The 25,899-nt window shown below is 37.8% G+C and overlaps 1 protein-coding gene across 7 annotated transcripts in view; it reads right to left on the minus strand.

Annotated features, from left to right (window-relative positions):
• tnr (tenascin R (restrictin, janusin)) overlaps nucleotides 1-24,271 on the minus strand; it is a 187,589-nt gene extending 163,318 nt beyond the window's left edge. For 5 of the 7 annotated variants that reach the window (XM_042429200.1, XM_042429202.1, XM_042429203.1 and 2 more), the window contains exons 1-2: nucleotides 24,015-24,271; nucleotides 22,119-22,391 (exon numbers count right to left, since the gene is read on the minus strand). The gene's annotated coding sequence lies outside the window, so the exon portion shown is untranslated. Of the gene's footprint in view, nucleotides 1-17,454; nucleotides 17,495-22,118; nucleotides 22,392-24,014 lie in introns of those variants that run through there. The other 2 variants (XM_042429201.1, XM_042429206.1) reach the window with 2 other exon arrangements.
• Nucleotides 24,272-25,899: the final 1,628 nt, after the last annotated feature.

Here is a 25,899-nt window from a genome sequence, read left to right on the forward strand (position 1 = left end):
GGAACAGTGAACAAGGAGTTCTTGTCTTTTTTTGAATTATGTCTGGCGCTGGACAATTTGGATGAGTCTCTGGCAGAAAAGACAGTGTGGGTGTCTGAGAGGGAAAGACAGAGAACAAGGGAAAGAGAGAATCAAGCATGGCAACAAGAAAACATTCAGGCAGAGAGGAGCGAACCGTGTGAACCTTACAACTCCCGCCCCAGGTCTCCATTGTGCTGCACAAGAGCCACATTGAAAAAGCCATAAAATATGAACACACAAACAGTGAATGAAGCGATTGGTCTCAGCCAAAGTGGAACCAAATAACTTCAGTTGTCTGGACGAGGCATCTCGAGTTTTGGATGGCAGTTGGATGAGCATGCCTGCCTGTCTGTCTGGGCAGACAACGAACTGTGACGCTCAGTGTGAAAGAAGACGGCGGAGAAGTGGAGAGAGAGACGGGCAGGCAAGGAGTTAAAGATTCAATGAGAAAAAGAGGGTATTAGAGAAATGAATGAGGACAGATGCTGTCTCTGTGACTAACACCGGTTGTAACTAACAGCTAAATGGCACAAAAGAACAAGGGAATTAGTGTCCAGTCACCAGTATTAACAGGATGTTTCAGGTTTGCATATGAGTTGAGAGTTTGATTAAAACAAGACATGAAGCAATTATCATAATTGGTCCGACAGGACTGAGCTGCAAATTATTGAAATTTTTTTGAAAGGTGTTGGCAGTATTTTAATTTATTTTTGTCTCTGGGAGCACTTTGATATATTTGAAGGGTTCTCAGTTTCTTGCCTTTCCAGCCATCTTTTCCCTCTGTATTTTTCTGTTCTTTAGAGGTTTCTTTTAAACCACATCAGATGGTTTATGCTCGACACTGTAACATTAATTTGTTTTCTGACTTTCATTGTAAAAAAAAATAGATTTTCCTGCACAGAGGTGTCAGCATTTGTACATGTTATGGCCACGCTCTACACAGAGTGCACTGTGGGTTCCACAGGCAATACAAACAATCTTACCGTGCACTGAATAAGCCATCCAATATACCAGTGGTTCCCAACCTTTCATGTCTGTCAGATGAGCTCAAGTAACCTTCAATCACACCATCTGTCATGTTTCAAATGTGTGCTATTAAATGGACTTTAAACTGGATTTTATTCAACAACATTGGTTACAATCAAGTGTTCATATATGAAAGTGATCATAGAGTTTTCAATTATTAGGATTAGTCCTTTTTTTTTTTTTCTTTACCAGGTGCTATTACCACTTTGAGTGGCAGAAGCGGGACTTTTCAACCATTTCTTCATTACTTTTAGTTATCAATTTTGATGCCTCTGCTTGCCTGCTAATGTGGTGTTAAGGTGTTACAACTCAAGTTGGTGGGGGGTACCCTTTCTGGTATAGCCGAAATCCATTTAAATATCATCAAATTATGTTTATTTTACTCCTAAACACAAATATATGTATATTTCTAAATCAAATCATGATTTCTATTTTTTCAAATTAGCTGAGCTACTCTATCATCTTGCCACGTACCCCCTGATGACTGCAGAAGTATCCAGTTGGGGTACACCTGGTTAGGAATCACTGGAATAAACTATCCATCACAAACGCTATCTCCAAATTGACAACACATTTTAATCATGAAATAATTTTTTGTAATGGAATTTCAAAGCCAAAATGTTGAGACTACATTGTGCCTATATGTGTAACATCAGCTTGCAAGATTTCAAAGGTGATCGCGCGAGGAAAGCAAAGGGAGTTGGGATCTCAGGGACTGAAGAGTGAAACATATGAAGATAAAAAAAGATGGCCCTTGAGGTGTGAATCATAGCTTTGAACAGAAAGGATAGGGGAGAGAGTACAAACATGCCAGTTAAAAAAGGTACAGAACACAGAGATGTCTTACTGTAAGTCGAGATATATTTAAAGGAACTTGAGATAAGAAGAGTTACTCTGAAACTATGAAATAAAACACTTGCACCGTTGCTTTTAATTGTCTGAGTATGATGCAAATAGAAATGCAAGAAACATTTACAATCCAATACCTAAGTTTTGTTAAAGTGTACTATCTGACCTCTTGTTCAAAATCTAACTGTCTAAACTCTCATTATGAACGCTGAGGGTTTAAGTTTAAGTAAGCTCTGAAAGTTTAAGTAAGCTTTCAAAATCATTCAAATGGATGATCTCTTTTAGAGCGCTCCGCTTGAGTCTGTTGCATCAGCCGAAGCAAATCAAATGCAGCTAAAGTGCCTCTAAAGACGAAGTCAAACACAATACTCCCTGACAGAGGATTTGCAGGAGAGAGGGTGTGCAACCTGAAAACACACAGGCTGCACATACTCACACAAACCTTCTAGCCTCGTAGATTTCAATTTATTGTCTCCACATAGCCATGGTGTCTACACCCCAGTGGGTTTCAACACTCCCTGATTGCACCTGTGTGTGGATATATTGAAAATTACAGTCAGTTTGGGCAAAATCAGTGACCTTTGAATTAGTTTGGATTGAAGTAGAGTTGAGGGCAAAAGATGGAGGGGAAAAACACACTGTTCATCCATTTATGCATATTCACACCTACTGTGCTATATGTGTGCACGTGTTACCAACGTGTGCATATAATGTATAATCAAAACCCACTAAAAATAGGTCTAATATGCAAAGAACTGCATGGGAGACAATGGCAGGAGCGCCAGAGTTAACAAAAGGTGAATGCAGAATCTTCCATGTTCTGTTAATGTGTGATTTCACCCAATTTCAAGCATGGCTGGCTCAATAAGATTCCTGCATCCCATTTAAAACGTTCCTCCAGAAATAACATTTATCCAATTTGTTTCATGGCTTCCCGCTTCCATGCTCTCATCTCACACATGCCTGTGGCAGCCAACAGGAGTAGTTTGGATGACGACGGTAAAGCCAGGCTCTGAAGAAATGGAATATCTGGTCCACGTTGGGAAATTTGGGAGGTAATCCAGCATGACATGCCTTGATAATATAAGAAATGTGATATTTGTGGATCTAAAGACTTGAAATTAAATGTTCTACAAAAATATACAGTAAAATACTCACTCAGACACCAGTGTGACAGTTACAGCAGATTTAAAGGTTTGCTTTACCTTCAGGAATTCAGGTTTTCATTTTACTCATATGTATCCAGCAGGTAATGACCAAGCTCATGTTTTTGGTTCCCTTTGGCCTTCTGTTCATCCCTCCCTAAGAATAGTACTTTGCTGTGCCAAATACCTATTTATTCAGCTTTTTTTTCTGGCATTGCTTCCCTCTGAGTGACCATGGATGGTACTGCTGGATGCAAAACCACCGCTGTTTCCAGGCACGGGGCCTATCTCAGTTGCAACACACGGCAAAACACAGAACTCATCCAGCTAACAACAGCAAGCCTCCCTATTCTGCTACATTCCCTGCACCGCTTATGTCGCTAATTAGAAATGAACTGGGTAATTAACCACCTTGTCTCATTGTTTGAGATGGAATATTTCTCTCTCCCACCATGCAATGCTTTTGTAGTCAACTTACAATGACAGCATTTTTTTTTTTTTTGTGAATCCCTCGCTCCAATTCGAATTAACAACTCAAAAGAGTCCACATTCAAAAGTGTCTCAAACTTTGGATGGATGGAGATGAGGCAGAAAGGAGGAAAAAATGGCAGAGCTTGTTGTCTGTGATGGTTCTCTGCCTTATCGCAGAACACAGCTCTCTCTTTTGACACAATGACTTATCTCTGGTTACTACGCTATTTTCTCTTAGTGCATAAGGAAACAAACAGAAAAGCCAATGTATCGCTGTGCAGGCAAAACAAATCTAGTGTTCTCATTGTTGAGTGCATTTGTCATGTGGGATAAGTGTGGACGAGCTTTGACTGATACCACTAGCCATTACCTCATGAACCATCTGAAAGTTAAAGTTAAGAAAATGAAAAGATTCTGATTGTGTTTTGTCTATTTTTGGTGCGATAAAAATCCTCTACAAAGGTTTCATTTAATACAAACGTAAAATGAGTGCTGATGTCAGCTGATATATGCCAATGAAAGTCATTTTGAAAGACTGCATCCTGCAGCGGACTGAACCAGAGCAGTGAGGGCTGGTGAAATTACATGATCATACAGTCTTAACTTCATATCAATCACAAGATCAGAAATCAAAAGTACACCGTAGTTCACAGGGGAAGATAGACAGTGATGCCATTTATAAAACATGACATCTATCTTTGAACATCAACTGTGTACATTTTCCTGTGCTGAATAATTTTTTGTCAGAGCTCCACTACTTTTTATCTTACCTACAAGAGTTTAAGGGTAAATGGGTAAATGTAAATGTTTTTACTGACTGACAGAGCAGTAAAAAGCAGTGGAAAGTAATGATCTCTTTTCACTCTCTGAAAGATATTAACAAAATCAACTGGCAATTTGAAAGAAGTGGGTGAAAATGACTGTAATACCACCAAAAATTACTTTTATAGCAAAAGGAAAACTTCCTTTTTAAGGCCTTAAATATGCTATATTCAAGAAATATCATTTTGGATTATCATTTATAATTCAGTATACATCACATCCAAATGCCACCTACACGGTCATTCGATTTTAAAACAACCTATTTTTACATTTTCTAACAATTGACCTCTGTCTGCTGTGCAGATAAGGACTTTTGTCAATGAGAAGCAAAGGTGGATAGCGCCGCAAAAGCTCTTAGGAAGGAGGTTGAGGTGGATGTCAGGGATACAAAGAATAAAAAGAATCTGACTTTAATACTTGAAGCTGCTTTTCGCATCCCTAACCCTACCAACCAAACAATCTAGTTTTCTTTTAACCATGATCTTTTCCTAACCTTAGTTAGTACTTACAATTGCCTAAACTAAACCAAACATTAACCACAAGGGCAACAGATCAGAAAACACTCTATGATTGTTTTTGGAAGGCAATGACAAAAATTGATTGAATTGTCTCAAAAGAATAAAAAATATTATGAAATCTTAAACTGTAATTAATAAAATTACCCTCAAATAATATGTATGCTTTTCATCCAAATTGTAACAAGCCAGTGAATTATTTTTTCAATGAGTTGTTCTGATCTGTCTCCAACAAGCTTGATTAGAAAAATGTTCTTTGCCAATTTTGGCCCGCGGAATAAAAAGCTTTGAAAACTGACTGCAAAGTACGACAAAGAACAAGAAAGAGAGAGAAAATGGGAGGAAGTGTGAGGGACAGACAGACAGACAGAGAGAATGAGAAAAGAACAGTTCATTGTGTTTGCTCTCTCTGGGTGGAAAGTCTTGCGTAATGAGAAATATTAACATTGCCAGACTCTTTTGGTCTTGTTAAAAAAAAAAAAAACATAATGCTCACACAAAAGAGTGCCCCTAAAATCCACCCAACCAATGAATAGCCTTTATAAGAAAGGCACTGGGAGAATTTGTTCACATACAGTACACTACAGTTGATCCTATCTAAGCAAAATAAATCATTGAAACATACTTCATCTCCTAATGGGTACGTGTGTAGTTTCAACACAAGAAAATGAATGGCATTAAAAAGGTACATCTGCTTTTTTGTTTGTTTGTTTGTTTGCATTTGGTTTTTTCCCTCCTTTTTATGTGTTACTGTATTATATTTTCAAATCACAAATACAAGAAGTATTCAGAGCTTTTGTTTATATAAAAGCAGCAATTCCACACTGGAGAAACAGTCAGACATGTCAAATGCAGGTTGAATACAGTTTCTTTGTCCATGTCATCACAAAATTCACTGTTTCTGCAATCAGTTAAATTCTTTCCGTCTTGGCCGTCCATTGATGCAATTTTTAGCATAAAAATGGTGCATCATTGTGTCTTGTTTATTCCAATGAGTTCTATAAAGTGAGGTAGCTGCATTGGTATTGATAGCCTTAGTTGAAGTATCTGAAGAAGTATTAGGAGAGGAAAAGTCTGATAAATTATCCCATATTTTATCAGGTGATGATATGTAAAGTAAAGGTAGAATAAAATTGGAATACTCAAGTAAAGTACAAATATCTCAAATTACTTAAACAGTTGAAATAGAAACCGGCACTCATAAACAACAAATATTTCTATCTATTTACTGAAAAAGATACAGATCCATATACAAACATATGTAAATATGGAGTTTCAATTATTATCTATATGGCTGGAATGCCCCAAAGACCATGCACCTCATATTTGGTTTTGACAGAAATCTCTTCTGTGTCTTCCTTCCAGCACAGCGATAAATTATTGCAATTTTTTGTGCTAAAATGTTTTTTATTGCATTATTCATCCATTTGCTCCTACATGGCAGGTTGCATTTAAATGTATATTAGTGTCTGTTGCATCATCTAGTTCAGTTGCTGGAAGCCTCATCCACCCTGATGAGGAATGGAAACATTTCAGAGTGATACTGTGATACTAAAGCCTCAGCATATGTTATATTTAGATAGATGGTTCTTTTCAGTACAGCAGCAGCTCTATCATTACTCATTATTGTATTTTTTTATAGATGGATTTTTTATACGTTAGATGTATTGTGACTGCAATGTGAATGTGAAATTGTTGCTCAAATTTTAGTTTCACAGTAGAGGGAATAGGAGGTAAAAAATTTAAAATGTTGAAAAGTTGAGCATGACTGGATAAAGGTTAAGACTAACTAGAAAAGTGTTTCAAGCCTTTCCAATTATTCTTTATTCGGCATATATAGTATTCAGTGTATGTTACGGTCAAAATGATTTAGTCTTGCCAACATTCTGGGGAGCTTCCATGACATGTTTGGGAAGGTCTTTTTGTTATTTGATGGGTATCGAGTTTGTTTTAATCCTCCATAGAAGGCGTATGTCAGTTGTAATCCTCAAGGTTGAAACTGCACTCTGAAGACCTTTTGCAGCAAATTCCAACAAAATTAAACATGAGCTCAACGTGTGATACCAGACATTGTTATCGCTCACAGCTACCACGAGAGTGAGAAAAAGATCTTCAAAACCTAAATCTATTTATGAAAGAGGAACTCATTTCCATCCAGCCTTAGCCTCCTTTTCGAGAGAAGTCAGGCTCATTATTCCAAAAAAAACATTTGTATGTACAGTATGTGATCAGATTGCAACTCTTAGAAAATGGAATTGTTAGCTGAATGAGCTGAGGTGTCACGTCTCCTACAAGAATGGATACACTATACTTGCAGTATAAAAAACAATATATTTGAAATGTGTTTCAAACACAACTTTTCCCCTCTGACCATGATAACCTCCCTTTGTTTTAAAAAATTTTTACACAATAGCATTGATTATACAAGTACAGACGTGCATTTTATTAAAATAATGCACCATTCGCCCTGAACAGTGTTGAAATTAAAATATATTTTATTATCAGTGCATGCCTATGTTTGGTGTGCAGTGGAACAAAACAAAAAAGTTGTGAAAATAACTGAAGTCATGCTTATTCCACAAAGACAATCTAAAATAGCCTGGACAAAATTATTGGTTCCCTTTAGAAGTTGTAGAAGAAATTGATTTGTAGTGATACTTTAAGCAGACTATTGTGTTTTAATTAGTATCACAGGTGTTTTCAATCTTATAATCACTCATGCAGCCAGTTTAAAAGGAGAAAATTACTCACTCTGCTGTGCCACTGTGTGCATCACATTGAACATGGAAAACAGAAGGAAAACTAGAGAGTGGTCTGAAGACATTAGAAAAGGTAGTAGCCAAGCATGGTCAATGTAAAGGTTATAAGACTATCTCCAAAGATCTTGATGTTCCTGTGATCACTGTTGCCAATATCATTAAGAAGTTCAAGGCCCATGGAACTGTAGCCAACATCTCTGGACGTGGTCGCAAGAGGAAAACTGGCCCAAGATTGAATGAAAGGATTGCTTAAATGGTAAAGAAAGAACCAAGGAAAAGTTCAATACAGATCCAAGCTGATCTTCAAGTTCAAGGTGCAAAAGTTTCAAGTCGCACCATCCATCGCTGTCTGAATGGAAATGGGCTCCATGGTAGAAAACCCAGGAAGACCCCACTTCTAAGAGAAAGACACAAAAAAGGCAGACTGGACTTTGCCAAAATGCATGTTGATAAGCCACAGTCCTTCTGGGAGAATGTGCTTTGGACAGGTGAAACAAAATTAGAGCTTTTTAGTAAATCACACCAACCCTATGTTTACAGAGGAAAAAAATGAAACCTTCAAAGAAAAGAACACCATGCCTACCGTGAAACATGGAGGAGGCTCAGCGATGTTTTGATGTTGCTTTGCTGCCTCAGGCAGTGGGTGCCTTGACTATCAAGGCATTTTGGAGTGAAACATACAGCCCAGTGTGAGGAATCTGTGTCTTAGTCATAGGTCATGGGTTTTCCAGCAGTATTATGACCCCAAACACACATCAAAAAGCACCCAAGAGTGGATGAGAAGAAAACGTTGGACCATTCTGAAGTGGCCTGCTATGAGTCCTGATCTGACTCCCACTGAACATCTGTGGAAGAAGCTGAAACTTGCAGTTGAGAGATGGCACCCATCAAACCTGAGAGAACTGGAGCAGTTTGCTCAAGTCGAGTGGGCCGAACTACCAGTGGAGAAGTGTAGTAAACTTATTCAGAGTTACAGAAAGTGCTTGACTGCAGTTATTGCCTCCAAAGGCTGTACTACAAAATATTGAGTTAAGGGTTAATATTTTTGGCCATGCTATTTTCATTTGTTTTATTGTATTAAACAATATGTTAAGTTTAAGCAAAGTTTCAGTTATATTCAATGTGAAATAAAGAGTGATGGATACCATATACTTCTGTCAGTTTCAACTTAATACAGAGAATTTTTTTTTTTTTAAAGGTGGAAGGGTACCAATATTTTCAGCCACATCTGTAGAATAATAATGTAAAAAAAATTAAATAAATTGACATAATGGCATTGATTATTATTCTACAAGTATAACATAATGATGCACTTAAAAGACAACTGAGGAAAGCTGGACAGCTGTGGATACTATATGCCACATTTGGATGCTTCATAAGGATGCCTGCTGTCAGTGCAAGTTTGTTAACTTTGAAAGATGTAATTTAGCATTTTAAAACACTACAAATGCTTTAACATCATCTGTCACTATGATATTTAGCACTAACTGACTTACATTTCCTCTACTGATAATTAATAAGTTAAAAATGATGCACATATAGTAACAGGGACTACCTCTCTGACCAAAAGTTCATCCTTGTTCAGCTGTAAGCGTTCCTATTTAAACAATAAAAAAACAATAAAAATGGACAGAAGTTTAAAAGTTACATAGCAACACTGCCTGCTGTTAAGTTTACATGGTGGTGCACTGCAGCAATATATGCAGAGGCCAAGATAGTCTATCTCAGGGTGTTTTTGGTAATACACTAAAATCTAAAAAATATATTCTCTGAGCTGGAACTAGTTCCCACTTTTCAAAATGTTAACTTAATGAAATCCTCAATGTCATGTCTCAACATATAAATGGGATTTTCCTGGATGAATAACATAAACCTGTAATACTATAGCTTTATGTTATAGCCATGCATTTCAATTATTTCAAACTTTCATGTTGTTCATGTTTTTTCTGTCAATTTGGCATGGTGGCGCCACAATACCCATGAGCCTCAGCTGCTATAAAGAGGAAACAAGTCAGAGGCGCAAATTAGAGCTGTGGCACATTCAAAACACTTTGCTGTGGCAGCTGGGAACAGAGTTGCTGAATTTATCCAGAACTGACCCAGAAAGTGAACTGATTTAAACAGCTCAATGTTTTGTGAACATTTTGTAATCTTTGGCTGCTGCTCGTCGTCAGTGACGCACACTACAGAATTTCAAGCTTGGTGAGTGGATGATTCTTAACAAAATGCACCTTTGGAGTCCTAAATAACTTCTTCTCTTATGTTTCTGTGCCTATTCATGTACTTTCGACTTTTTATCAAAGAATTCATTTTATAAAAGACTTTTAAAGTATTTTACAGTTTGAGGACCAGCATGACAGTAATTCTAGATTTAATGTTATAACTGGGGCAAGCCACAGCATGTATTAATTTTCCTGCTATTGATTATACAATAGCTCTCAGTGAGCTGACACATTTGCTAGCTGTGGTAGATCTGATAGCCAGCAGTGTCAGGATAACTAGAGTACCTAAATAACATAGGCGCTGGTATCATAAGTGAATCAGCTTCCTGCTATTTCTGCTATATGGTGTGTGTGTTTGTGTGTGCTTGTGTGAGCCTGTATTGTGCGGTGTGTACTGTACCTGCCCACACAGATGTGAGAGAAACAAGACTGGCGGAGACAGACAGGCACCCACACAAGCATAATTCGCATTGCTAAGCTCACAAGAACTAATTCCAACACTACATTTATTAACTCACCCCTGACCTTACTTTATTAATACGCACTTGATACTCGTAATTGATACTCATTGATTCTGTAGAATAAACCTAATTTTATGCCCTGCTTGTAAAATTCCTGATTGGCTAATTCTAAAAATGGGAGTCACACATATACATAACTGTCTCAAAGTGTTCGAGGAGTACGTGATTGTTCAGTTTTAGAGTCTTACACACCACATTACACTCACGCAAACAATCATAATCTAGGACACACATTCTCATTCCCTTCGATCGCTCTGTCAATTACATAGAGGAAGCCAGGGAGGAAGAAAATGAAGGGAGTCAACAATGCATGGAACATCGATGTGTCCAACCACCACTGTCTGTTTAAGTGGAATTGACTTCTGCTCATTTCCCAAATTACACATATCTGACTGGCCCACCGCTGCAGGGGTTACAGGAAGCGCAGGGACAGAGAGCGAGTCTCTCTCATACACTCTCTCCATTTCTCCATTTCTCTGCAGGGAATCAATGATGTCTGCTTAATTATTGGGTGAATTTAATCAGCGGCACAGCAGTACTTGCTGCCTTGTGACCCAGTAGCTGTCAGGAAGTCATTCGGTTTCCAACAGTTAGTGCTCTAATACCACCACCATAATTAAGAGTACAACAATTTAATTGTTCCAGAGGTGTAGAGGTAACAGAAAAACTACCTCAGCATTGTGGTGGTACGGTGCTCAACTATGCAGATACAGGTATTTGACAGCCGTCATACACATATTAATTGTTTTTGTGAACACAGTACTACAAATCCCATGAATACCTGTGACCTAGAAGGCGGTGTACTGATTAATGCTGCATGATGTCTGGATTAGTGCCACAGAAAACAGTTAATTAACATGTCTAGCTTGCTGAACTGTGCTCTAATACGTCTGTATTATTATCAAGATGAACTCGGGAGATTATGTGTTACCTCTTGCTTCTTTTCTTTCATTTTATCCTACATTAGTCTCTCTTTTGCAGTTTTGAACTTATTTAGCTTAACGTTTACAATAAGTCTGTATTTGTCTTGCACAAAATAACACTGAAAATGTTGTTTAGAGAATATAGTTGTTAAATTAGTGCAGCTAGGTTTGAATAGTAGTTCCTTTAATATTATAATAATAATATTAAGTTTTTAAACTATAATTTAAAAACCTCAAAAATGTTATTAATTTGGCCTAGTATTATTATTCTGTGAAAATGGGTTGAACTTATCTGTTTGTCTACAAACCTTTGCCATGCTTATTAATGTAAGCTAAATGCAGACATATGTGGCTGAAAAGTTGCAGATAACAACTCAAAGCAGCTGCACAAGAGAAACTGCTTCACCAGGCTACAGGAGTCTCTTTATCACAAATTTCATCCAGCTTCCAAAACACTCAACTTACTCCACTGGGGAGCAGTGAGAATGTTGGCTCAGTTTTCAATGATTTCTATTTCTATTTTTTAGATAGTAAGAAAAAAAATGAACACTGTCCACATTCGAAGAGACATCAATCCATGAAAAAGTGCTCCAAGTCAACAGCCTAAGACCTATCCTACTTCAAACTTGGCTTGCGTTCCAGTAGAATCTGCTCAACAACATGTTTAGATGTTTTTTTTTCTCTGAAAAGCTTAAAGGAATAGTTCCATATTTTGGGAAATGCACTTATTTGCTTTCTTGCTGAGAATATGATGAGAAAATCAATACCACTGTCATGTCTGTGTGTTTAGTATAGAGCTAAAGCCTGGAGGTCATTAGCTTAGTCCTGTTGATGATGTTTTGTAATGTTTTGTAGCTCCTCCTTCAAAATCTCATCATTAAAACAGTCAAGAGAAAACATAAAGCATTTAATTTATAGACTTCAAACACTGATGCAACAGAAGCATCTGCTGAGCTTTGCAAAGCTACCCAATGATCATGTTTGATGTATCCTCAGAGTCACAAATCTGATGACAAATCATGGTCAAACAGTGTGCAATGGAAAGAATACTGAATCCAAATAATGTATCATGCTTTAACAGTTTCATAGCCTTCAGGGCACGTCATTGGCTTTCAAATGGTAGCTCTGATGCCTGCAGTAAAGTCCTATGAAAGTAGGTTGAAAAATGTCTCATCTCCCTCCAAAGGGAGGGATATTGATTGGAAGAGATCAATAAAAAGTCTGTATGGGTATGTATTGGTAATATCATCTAGGTTTTGGGCTGCAACAAAACAACAAACAGAATACTGAACATGTTTTTGTGTAAGAACTAAGATACCACATTGATTGGTGTCATGGAAAATTGTAGATTCCACATTGTAGAGTCTGAACTCTGATCTTGTTGCTGAAAAAACAACAGTGCGTAGGAGCCTGGAATCAATCGTCTTTTGTTGTCTGAAGACTAAACTTTTTTGGAAACCACTGGCTATTACATCTTCTAAATTATTATTATTATCAATCATACATTTATAAAACATTTGTTTCTGTTTCTGTTTCAGTTCCCGAGGGAAACTATGCAAGAAAAAAATTAAAATCAAAGTTTAGAGTTGAAAATTAGTAATTGTGTGACAATGCAAAACTAATGAGGCTGATCAGGCAACCTGTAAAGTCCAAAACACACTGGCACTACATGTCATTAATCAAGACAGACATGCTTATTTCTCTCTATTTAAGTCCATATAATTGTGAGTAAGGCACCTGTCGATGGAACGTAGCAGATTAATGCTTTGAAGTTCAAACTGAGCTCATTGATTTGTTACAAAATCACAATTAATCAATTGGGGCAATCATTTTTGAGTTATCAATGAAATAGTGTCCTGGAGGGTGTGAGTATTAATAGACGTATGAAATGATGGATGTTCCTGCGTTGTTGGTGGTGGTGTTGTGTTCGACATTGTGCTCCACAGTGTTTCCACTGTTTCCAAACTTCACATGTTGTTACAGAATGAATCTTATGATTGATGTTGTTTGTACAATGTGAATGCAAAGCTGGGTTTGTCACTGTGCTAATGGTATGTTGTTACCACTAGTGAAACTGCTGTTGAAGTTGAAACTTGCTCTTCACTGAATTCTTTTTACCTGCAAGACTTAGCTTGCCAAAATGTGTTCAATAAATCTATCACTACTTGCATCTGCACCAAATGGCAGAGAGAACCTCTATCATACACACAGTGGTTATTATTTGATGTATTTCTTGTATATATTACATATGTTAGAAATGTTTTCAAACTAAGGGGTCAAAGTTTGTTCTCGTGATGTGATAGTAATGTCACTGTGACACTGTGGTATAAGAAACCCTACTCCTAGGCTAGTTGAATTCTTGAACTTGTTTTGCTGACCCCTGAGGTTAGCTAGAGACATCTTTGCCTTAAGCCTATTGTCTTAGAAACTGTGTGGATCATGAGGCACCTAGATGAGCTAAATTTGTATGATGTCCTTGTTTGAAGTCATTGACTCTCTCTGTGAGATCATCTATGACCATATCTGTTTGTAAGAAGGTGTAACAGTTTGTAGAAGTGTCCATTTAGGGTCCTGACTGTTTTTAACTTTGCTTCTGTGGAGGTATAAAGCTGTCTGGTTTGTGTTCTAAAACCTTTAGCGAAAGGACCAACTGAACAACATGCTTTCCCTCCAAAAATACAAGATAGCTGTATTTTTCTTTTGTATTTTTGTATTTGGACATTTGTATAATTGTTACTGATTGTGTAATGGATTGTACAGTGTTTACATGACAAGCTCAACCTCTATTAATCCTAGGTAATTTGACTGTTCTTTCTCTGATTTGGCCTTTGCATGACGTGAGTGTACAACCCTTTTAGAAAAAATGCTTGCTTCATGTTGGTTGGTTTTAAGGTCATGTCTAATGTTAACAGTGCAGATCCCCTTGGGGTATGCCGTAACCTAATGATGACAGAGGTGAGCGTGTGACCAGTAGACATCGCCATAACCTTTTGGACAAGGGTTTACATACATTGAGGTCAGACTGCTTCATTGTAACAACGCAGATATTGATTCATATATCGGTATCCATTTTGTATGGTATTAAGCAAAAATCTGGTTTACTCTGTCGAGCCACTTATAAGGTAAATCTGGTGCAAACCAACCCATAAGAGCTTTAACAGAAAATCTAATCTATCAGAATACATATTCTATGGAACGATGCAAATGGGACAACTGGAGCAGTTATAATTGCTCAGTGTGTGCTAGGAATGAGAATGGCTTTTTGTATGAGTTAGGACATATTAAGTTCAGTTTATGACACCATTTTGGTAAATGGCAGACAGATGGAAAGTTCAGAGACAAATAGCTGTCTTAGTTCTTAATCACATGTGCAATTAACTAGTGAGTGAAGGTGCCAGCTTGATTGGTTTGTGGTAGCCATGTCTCATTTAAAAATAGTTTTTATAAAGACAAATTAGTCCCTTTCCTGGAGTGAGATGGAGCTATAGAGAGATATCCCTTTTTATGACCATAAAGATACTGGAATACTGAACTGCAATGCAGTTGTGCTGTCAAGAGTGGTGGAAATGGGCCAACACACACTGGGACACTGCTGTGGGGGTAAAAGTTCAAATAGAACAGCATTTCAGGTGAGATTATGATAATCTAGATAATGGATGTATTGGATAAAAGTGCCTGTGTACTATAACTTTTAATACTGTGTGTATTATGTGTGCATGAAAAGTATAATTTGCTGAATGGACCCCAAGTCCTGCCAAAAGCCCTTAGAGCCAGTGGGATGACATAGTAGTGCAGAGTACTGACAGCTGTGTCAGCACTTGCATATTATTCACTGGAGTCAGGTAGGCCTGAAGCTGGTAAAAAAAAAAAAAAACTCAACTATCAGTATTATATTATAATATAGTATGTTTTTTTTCCTCAAACCATAACTCATTCAGTGTTTGCAACAATTCAAGAGAGGATAAAAGTTTGAAAAATCAACATAAAGTATCAACCCCAATATCAAAAAACTAGCAAATGCACAGTGCAGAGGCTGAACTAGTTTGTGTTATAAACATGGTAGTTAACAGCAGAGCTCTACACCGGAAACTTGGACTCGAGTCAGATTTAAGTGATAAAAATTGGATTTGAGGCTTGACTTGATCTTGAGTGCTTTGCGACTAGACTTACTTGAGAACTGAGTCCCTAACAACATGACTTGAGACTTGAATGCAAAATAATAGTCAAAATTTTGAATTGATAAACTCCAGACATGAAAAACTATTATGCCCATGCACTGAGAAGGACTTATTGTTGACTGTGTAAAACACTATTAGCACAGTTTGACAAAAGAGATCTTAACTGAAGGTCCACTTACAACTTTTACCAAAGCTAAGTTTTTTTTGTGAAACCTTATTACCAAGGTCAAGAATGAACTTGAACACTCAACTGTTAACAGCTTTTTTTCCAAATCCCTTGAGATGCACCTTCTCGTTTTCAAGCTTTAAAAGTTAATTTTTAAATGTCACATATTTTAATGATCAGAAAACACTGCAGCTGATTTGCAAGTTGCTTATGAAGACTTATTTTTACTTTGTTTGACAAGAGTTGTGACTGAGTTGATGTTTTTCATGTTAAATTTGGCAGATATTCTTATACATTTCTGTCTGCTTAGCTTAAAAACATATACACTGAGATTGACAGTTTATTAGTACGTTTTGCCAGCTTTTTAGGTTGCCACTTTGATAGGTTAATTAGGAGGAGATGAGACAGATTGCAGTAAACCCTCTCATTTAAAAGTATATATATATATTTATTTCATGTTAATATCAGAAATTCTACACTGATTAATAGTCCTATCAGATCATGTGGTTTCTGAGGTAATAAACTATTATTTCACCCTTGTCTGCCGTTTGTCTTTTACTAAGAGGAAAGAAGAAGGAAGGAGAAGGAGAAGAGGCGTACAGAGGAGGAAGAGAATCTACTGTATCTGGAAGCTGCTCCTATCTGTATTTAAGTTTTACTATCTTTATCACCAAAAATACTTTATTAGTTGACCCCCCCCCCCCCCCCAAAAAAAGAAAAAACAGCTGCAGAATTGTAATTCTTTAACCTCTTGCTCCCATCAGAGACTTTGCAATTAGAAACTTCTCCAAAAATGCAAATAAGACACATTTTAACAGAACACAGCGAACCTGTACTCCAGGATAATTCATGTATTCAGGGCACATTCTGGGGGACATTTTTTTTTCTCAGTGTGCAGTGTGACTTCTCTTCCTAAATAAAGGTTACATAAAGACAGAACATTTAGATAAGTATCAAAATGATGCAGTGTAGCAGTTTGGACTGTACAGCTTCAGATAATCCCCAGTCAACCAGGTATCAAACAACGTCTGCCTCTCGCTTCTGCAGCAGTTGTTGTATAAACAGAGCCAGAGCATATTTACCCTTCAGCTAAAGGTGTCTCTTGAGCCGACATGTTTGTATATCTGAACATCCTTCACGCGTGGCCTGGAGGGGGCTCACGCCTGAACTTTAAGCATTTTACTTCACAGTTGGGGAGGAAAAAGACACTAGAATCAGAGGTCATCTGGAACACTTCCTTTTTCTCACAGGACATACCCGCAGCAAGCGCGTACATACATGATCACGCAGACATGCACCAGTTCAAACACAAGCACACACCAGCACCCAGGGACTTGCGCTGTGCAGTAAATATCTTGAAAAAATACATCTGAAGAAGAGGTTGAAAGAGATGGAAGACCTTTATACACTATTTCTCATTGCAGACATTCAGGAGGCAGGAGAGGATGAGAGAGAGAAAGACGGAGATGAAGAGGAAGAAAAAATGTTGGAGATTGCAAAAGAAGGCGGATATGCAGAAAGAAAGTAAGATAACAGAGGAGTGAGTAAAGAAGGGTAGAAGAACACCAAATGTTAAGTAGTAGTTGAAGTGGAAGAATTCCAGTTTGGATTCAAGCTCCTTGGCTAATGAGGATCATTAACACGGCTTGGCCAGCCTCTCTAAACGCTGGGGAGGACTGGAAGATGGGGGATAAAAATAAAACATCTCAAGCATATCCCCACAAGATTTATTACGCAGGCACTTGTAAAAAAAAAACATATAGCACATGCTGGCTGCAGGAGATACTTCTTAATGCAACACCACACGTCATGGATCCTGGAAATGGGGATACTTACCCAACAAGAACACTTGGTTGAACTCTGAACCCTTTAGATTCTGTTCGAAACAAAGTGGCAAAAGAAGCAATTTAGATGTCTGCGATTTCACAGATTGAAATAAAGACCAAGGTGAATATGTCTCCACAGTGCTCTATGATATGATATAAATCAGAGGTTTAGATCAGTTCAACTATGTCACCCCACATAGGAAATCTGCGTTACAGCTACAGAATGGAAAGGAGAAGAAACATTTCTCCCTGCATTTTATGATCCTATCAGCTCTGTCATTCTCCCTCCCTTCACTCACTGTTAACACACAGTAAAACAAAGCTCCCAACAGGCTTAAAAACCAATCCCAGCTGCTGTCCTGCTTCTGTAAATCATTCTTGGTACACAGTACACATCTTTTTTAAGCACTTCCGACCACTTTTATAGCACGATCAATTGAGTGGTTAAATCAGACAGCATCAAAACAGTTTGATAGTACAAACGCCCTTCATCAGTGGTCCAGAGTAAAGCAGAGAGCTACGGTCTTGGACATCCTGCCATTGATTCCAGTTTTTCCCGCTCTCAGCACTGTCACTCTACACCGATGGGAGGCTGCGTATGTGAAATTTACAGCATCATGCCAGATCAGGCATTCCCAATCAGCGAATACTGCAAAGTTGCTGTTCCATCAGCCCTTGTGTCACAATGCAATTTCTATTATTCATCTGTTATTTTTTAGTAGACAACAGAGAGACGCTCACACATACACTGCGCTGTGAGAGACCCAAGGCAATCAGACAGACAAGTGTCTTGATAAGATAAGCATAATTGGCACATTCATCTTTCTTCTGTTAATAAAGTGCTTTGTGGTTGAAAGATCAACAGTGAAGAGCCACGTTGTTCACTGCCTGGTATTGTCTGTGGGATTTTTAGGGCTTACTGATATAGCCTCAGTGTTAGTAAAAATGCACAAAACACAAACCATTTCTCAAGAATTACCATGAAATAGCCTGCCACAGTCTTAAAGCGACTTTAATCAATATTTTTATATTTGGTCGCTTGTGGTGACAAAACCCACAAAGAGTTCTCATCCAACTCTGCAGTTCCCTTCAGCTCCACAGAGCGTTTTAGCATCTTTCACCTTGTTTTGGTTTTCCGGCCCACACTTTCCCCGCTCACCTGCTCAGCACCAAATGAAAGACAGACAAATTTAACAACTAATTGCTGAACACAGCAGGGTATTTATCAGCTGAAGAGCCAGATATTTTCTTCAGAACATTTGTGTAGTCCAAAAAAAAAGCTCTAGTTAAAGGAGAGAGAATATTGAATTTACACAAACACAACTCTAAATGAACTCTAATTTTGCTTTGTACCTGCTATGTGTTAAAAGGCAACTGTTTGCCAAGTTCAATAACAAGGTGATAATATGTGATAATATGCGATTTCTGTATTCACAGTTTCCCCCAAGTGGCCAAAAACTCAGTTATTGCAGATTTAAGCAAATCTAATAAATCCCTGAATTTAAACCAAAGAAAAAAAATGTACGTCAATGTGAAAATGCTATTGGGTAAACTAACATTACAGTGTATTTGTGTACCAGTTAGTGAAAGAGTAATCCCATTGGGAGATTGGGAAACAACTGAGAAAGGAACGGCAGGAATACAAAAAGGGGATGACAGCAATACAAAAAGCAAGAAAGAACCAAACAGTTCTCAGTTGAATTTGTTCAGACAAATGCTCGTGTCTGGCTCCTCAGCCTTGCAAACATAAATCAGAGCAGTCTACTCAGGATTCATCACACAGACTGAGATGATGCCGCAGGAGGTCATTGAGGTGCTTCTCGAAAACATGAACCAGGGGTGGAAGGACAGAAAAATGCTCTGTTTCCATATTTTATCTAAGGAATTTAAATACTGCACTAAGTGTGTGTGTCATGTATAACAGTACAAGTTAAAATGAATAATGTACATACTCGACAATTATGATAATTGTTTTCACATCAAAATAACAGTACAAATCCTATTTGCCTGTATCTGAACCATAACAGTACTAATGTAATTAGCAAACTGTGCTTGGGTGATGATCCGAGTGTTTGAATTACAACTGAAAGCGGAACAAACAGTGAAAGATTTCAGTCGTCCTACTGCAGTTTCTTCTCGGCTCCTGTGTTTAAATCTGTGCTGTATCTGATGGATGATTCAGTCGCTAATGAGAGCTGGATATGTCCACATTTAACTGTCTTCCTAACGATAAGTAATGACGGTAGCTTAGCTAACACAATTAACAGTGGCACAGAGGAAAATAAAATTCCCCCGGAATGAAGTATTATGTAAATTATTAATTACCACACAGACGATTGCAATCTTGTTCAGCTGCCCATTGGCACTCAGATAAATGTGAATGAGTTGGAAACAGAGGAAGGAAAATAGTGAAGATAATCCTGACACAGTGGGAACGTGAAAAAAAATTTAACAAATACCACCTGCCCCATAAGCAATTTATAGAAACAGTTGCATTTGCAATCTAACCACTAAAGACAGGCACTTATCTAGACTGACACTCGACAAATGCGAACTGGAAACTGTGCACAACGCAGAGACAGTAAGATGTCACCATTATCACATCCATAAATCTTACCTATACAGTTAAATTGTAATGCAGGTCCCAGAACAATCTTTCAAATGCAGACACAGTTTTCTTAAAAAGGCAGCATCTCTTTCTTCAACATGACGGACAGTAAAATTTAATATTAGAGCCACAGTATAATCATCTGGATTTAATCTGGATTTCAATCATGTGAATTCCACACAGTCATTTGATACATGTTTTATGAGCAGCACTTTCTACAAATGCAGTTACACTCGTAGGGATGTCTCTTCCTTTTGTGTGCGTGTCTTTGAATATGCATGTGTGTGACAAAGAGAGACAGAAATGGACTAAAAAACACATAAGGAGCAGGTGAGAGGTAAAGGCAAAGGCAGAGAGACAGAGAGAGTCCATCGTATCCAGGAGGAGAAAGAGAGACGGAGAGAGAAAGCGATCTCTCAGATTCGGTTTCTCAGCTTAATGACACAGGACCCACATGGGAGAGAGGAAAAGTCAAGCTCTGTGCGATATTGATGAATCCAAAGACTGATAACCTCATACCTCTCCGCTCACAGCCGACACACACACACACACACACACACACACAGGCATGAAAAAATTGTCTCAGAAATACTCGGCTTCTTTGTTTACAAGGAACTGCTGGTACTCTTTCTGCTTGCATTTCTCATTTTCTCTGTTTCTGCCTTTTTCTGTCAGTCTGTCACTCCTCTCAGGTCCAGTACATCACCATTTTCCATATCATGTCAATACCTCACACTGCTTCCCCCCCTACCTGTTTCCCCCTGCTGTGACCATGGACAATATGTCTGGCTGACTTTGACAAATTAAAGCAACTCGATATATGGCAATAACCTTCACGGGATGACATGGGAGGGAAAGAGGGAAGCAGGTGGGGAGTTATGGGAAAGGGAGAGGAACAGGGACTTAAAGAGAAATGGAGACACATATATGTAGATGATGGGATGTATCGAGCATGGTGTGGTATTTCCGAATTCGGTAGAACAAGTCACAGTGTGATTACAGGCAGAAATGGTGCACATATAGTCCGACTTTCTAAATGTCACCATATTTCATAGTGAGTCAGTACAGCTGAAACGCACTGAATTATCTGTGCAGGAAAGCTGTTAATTACACTTGTCTTTATAAGCAGCGGTCCTCAAGCTTTTTAACAACTGTCTAACAAATGCCAAAATGTACTTCAGGAATTTGGCAGATAAAACCAGTCAATCAGAGCTGGAAATTCACAGTTTTGCCATTCAGCCATACATATGTAGATCCATTAGATTGGGACAACTTTGAGAACTATGACAACTATGATTTAAGATGACACAGAGCTGAACAAGTTTGAAAGCACGACAGTATCATCATACTTTAGTTGGAAATCTGAGATATATAAAATGATGTGCAAAATTGAGTGACAGATCATTTCTTTCCTGTTAAATGATTTGAATTGCTGTGTCAAACCAATTCCCTAAACGATGATCCAAACTCATCAGTAACATGTCGAGAAGGACATTCTTTAACTGACACAATGAGTTATGTTTCTGAATAATATATTAACAGCTTTGGACAAAATATCCTTCACATGACAGTTGTGGAAAATTGCTATGCAACGGCATCAGCTACTTCAATCAATTTTCTCAAGGCAAGCTTTTTAATGACTCTATTAAAATGTGTCAAGTGGCCGGCAATTCAAGCACATTTCACCTGCTACGAAAAAATATATTCTCCAAACATACACAGATATACTTAAACTACACGAGCACACACACATAAACACACAAAAAACTGGCAAGAGGGGGTTGTTAGGCAGCTATTGTTGTGCTCCGCTCTGCTCAGCATGATAACGGCTTGATTGATACAGTTCTCCAGTTAATCACCTGGCTAGATGACTATAAATGCACACTCTCCTGTAAGTGATGCGCTAAACTAAAAATGTGACACACGCCACAAAAAAAACACAGGCAAATAAATATACAACTGTGCAGGAGTGAAGATACAAAACTTACACACACACACTTGTCACAAGCAGAATGCACATGCACGACATCCATCCCCTTTTCCCACAGAAGCACAAGTTAACTCACCTGCTCAGAGTGACCAGCTGAAAGCTTTCAAATTGGCCTTGGATAATCTTCTTCTCCCCGCTCTCTTCACTCTCTCTGTCCCTTTGGCTGCTTTCTCTCTCTCTCTCTCTCTGTCTCTGTGGCAGTACACGGACGTCCTACGTGCCGCTCACCCCTTCCTGTGCAGCTCGGAGTAATTGCATCGATCTCTCGGCCAAGTGGTACGTGGTCCTGCTGTTTCCACGAGACTCAGATGTGCTCTCTCCTCTCCGCTGCTCACTCTGCCTCACGCAGCTGCAGTGGGAAATATGAGGACAGGCAACGTGGTTGAGTGCTGCTCCACTCTCTCTCCCTCTCTCCCTCTCTAGTGAGCTGAGATGCTCTCTCTCTCTCTCTCTCTCTCTCTCTCTCTTTCTCTCTCTCTCTCTCTCTCTCTCTCTCTCTCTCTCAGGTTGTCAGCTGGTACAATGCTCACTCTTACTATCTCTTCACTCTGTCACTCTCTCTTGCTGAGCTGAGCCGCATGCTATCTCACCATCTCTTTTTTGCTGTTTCTCCATTGATTCGTCTGTCTTTCTCTCTTTATTGATCTATGTATCTGTGTCTCTGCTAGTGCAACCTCTAGTGGCTGGCTTCTCTCCATGCTGCTCATAGAGTCAGAAATCTAATTTTATATGAAGTGTATGAAGCTGTGCTGTGAATTTGCCAGTGGATTTGGGTAGGCACCAATGGTCTGCTAAACTAATCATTACAGCAACAGACTAGCATTGCAACCACTGATTATTTTCATTATTGATTTAGCTTTTGATTATTTTCTCCATTAATCAATTAGTTGTTAGGTCCATAAAATAACAACCACTGTTTCCCACAGCTCATGGTGACATCCTCAAATGTCTTTTGAGGACATTCTGTGACAGAGGACTAATGAAACCAGAAAATATTAGTATTTCAGAAGCTGGAACCAGAGCATTTTCCTCTTAAAAAATGACTCCAAATGATTTATAAACTATCAAAATAGTTGGCGATTAATTTAATAGTTGGAAACTAATCGATTAATCAACTAATCATTGCAGCTCTAACTGTTTAGTTTCAAAACTTTCAGAAAATACTGAATAATACCAATCACATTTTCCCTGAGCTCAAGCTAATGCTTGTTATGTCAAAACACGATATTAAATTCATAATAACACAAAACAGAGAAAAGCAGGAAATCCTCTAAATGAACAGCTTGAACCAGAAGATATTCTGATTCTCACTTGATGAACTTGATGACAACTAATCCATCATTAAAATTGTTAGTTATTAATAATAATTTATTATTAACAGCATCAGAACCTTTATTGAATTATCAAATAGCACAGTAAATACAGGGCAATCATGGGGAAGCTTAAAATTATTATTAGGCCTAACCATAAGACGCGAAATAGCATCAACGTCCAGTTCAACAAGAAGTTTCAACAAGATATCTCATAAACCACTTAAGATTTTCAAGATTTTCAATCAATAAGTTACTGATACTGAAGTGCAGTAAAAAGCAAGTGGACAAATCCGTAAGCTAACTGTGACGCATTTTATTGAAAACTTTGGAGTGAGCGGTGAGAAGTCGACAAAAATATTAATTTATTAATTGTTCAAATAAAAAAACGAGTGAGAAGTCAACATGGACTCCTCTCAACCAATAAAAGTTATCATATGAAGTTAATAATGAAGACTACTATATAATTACGTTGCGTTTTTCAGTAATATCCCTTTATATAACCTTTATTGAATTAATGTTACTATAAAAGGCAGGAAGAAAACACGATTTTATAATAGATAAAATGGCTCCTGTTGCCTAGGTTACCACCCATTTAGTCCTAGTTCAGATAACATTAGCTACTTAATGAAGACTGTGGAGGAATGAGGATACAAACTTACCATAAGCCAGGTCAGAGGCCTTGAGGAAGAAAAAATGTCAATATCAGGCTGGTGAAACCTAAAAAAAAAACAAAAAAAAACAAACAGAATTTACTCAGCTAATGTCCAGGTGAATTAAAGTCACGTCCAGCAGGATTGTTTCTGAAGTGCTGCTCGCATCTTTGTACTCAGTGCTGCCGCCTAGTGGCTGGAAGCTGGATTGCAACAACACGGATTTAACACTGATTTTACAGTAAGTTACCTAGGTCAATGCAAAAAATGCCAAATAGAAAACATCGTTTTAGTTGTTTTTTTTTAAATATAGTCAACAAATATGGCCAACATCTAATGGAAGGATTTTCAATAATGAATAATGAATATGTGTTCCAGTATAAGAAAATAATGTATATGTGTTACATCAACCAAGTTCCATTGTTCAGTTTCCACACATCTGCACACTGCATATATTCTTATTCTTATTCTTATTATTATTCTTATTATTATTCTTATTATTATTATTATTCTTATTATTATTATTATTATTATTATTATTATTATTATTGCTCTTTTTTCACATTCACTTTTACATGTTGAACTAAAACCACAGCACTGAACCAAACACATATGATACATTACACGTTGTGCCACACACAATGTGCATTATAACTTTAATGCTGCAGTTGCCACACAGTTAGTTTAGAGTTAATATAATTCAATAATAATGGTTCGGTGACACCTCAGATCTCCCAGGACCCGCATGAGTTTGATGTATGAAGTGCTAGACAACAAGTGCAGAACAAATTTAATTATAATAATAGTATAATTATATATATAATCTTCACACAGACCAAGTGTTACTTCGCTCTACTGATTATCTTCAATCACCACACCCAGCTCTATCAAAAGACTTCAATTAGTGCACTGAGAGGTTTAGACACTCCAAGGAAGTTACATAAACTTCTCTCTGTTGGCCTGTCAGCCTTTTCCCTCCAAACCGTGTTAGAGTGGTAAACCAAAAAGATGTCTAATCTAACTTGTAGTATGGTTGTTTCCCTCATATAACCTTATTTCATTTATTTCATATTTCATTGATTAGTATGAGTGTTTATTTGTTTTTTATTCTATTTGTATCAAATCCTATATTTATTAGCCTTGTTAATACATTGTTGGAACGGCCACAGATTGTTATATGTCCTATTGACTGGTTACCATGACAACAGAGATACAGCACACTACACTACCAAAGAAGTCTTGTGTAGCTTTAGTCTTGCCATGTAAGTTTGCCATGCAATTGCAATTGTTCTCTTTTTTTTCCACTAAGGCCAAACTTTTCTCATCTCTCTCGCCATGATAGAGCCGCTTGTTCCAGCCTTGACAAAGTGTATTTTCTTATCGGTGAAGTGTTTTTTTTTTTTTTGTTTGATGTTGACTCTACTGAACGACAACCACAGAGCTGTCTGGTTCTCAAGGAGCAGCTTCACTAACACAGCAGTGATTGTTTGAGAGGTATAGAAGATGAATCTAGCAGCAGTTCATGTACACAGTAAACACTGCTGTGCTCTTGATAATCAAAGATGCCATCCACACATGTTTTCAGACATATAAAAAATACTCTGACTAATAATTTGTGTCTAATACGGTTTTGCCACAAAAAAGTTTAATTAGCTAGTTAAAAAGTCTTAGAATTACATCTACTCCTTCTCACTAATAAAAAAAAATCCTATGAATATGCAAATAATGTTCATTTCAAACATTTCACTGCTGCACACAAGATGTTTCCTGCGCAGATTTGGTAGTAGGCCTACTCCACAAGTATTTGTGATGTAACAAATCATGCTTGTACATGCATGTCTTAAACTCAGATTTAAGATGAGCACATTCAGCAGGTGAATGTCATTAAGATCTG

Source organism: Thunnus maccoyii, chromosome 12 (assembly GCF_910596095.1).
Source record: "Thunnus maccoyii chromosome 12, fThuMac1.1, whole genome shotgun sequence".
NCBI lineage: Eukaryota > Metazoa > Chordata > Actinopteri > Scombriformes > Scombridae > Thunnus > Thunnus maccoyii.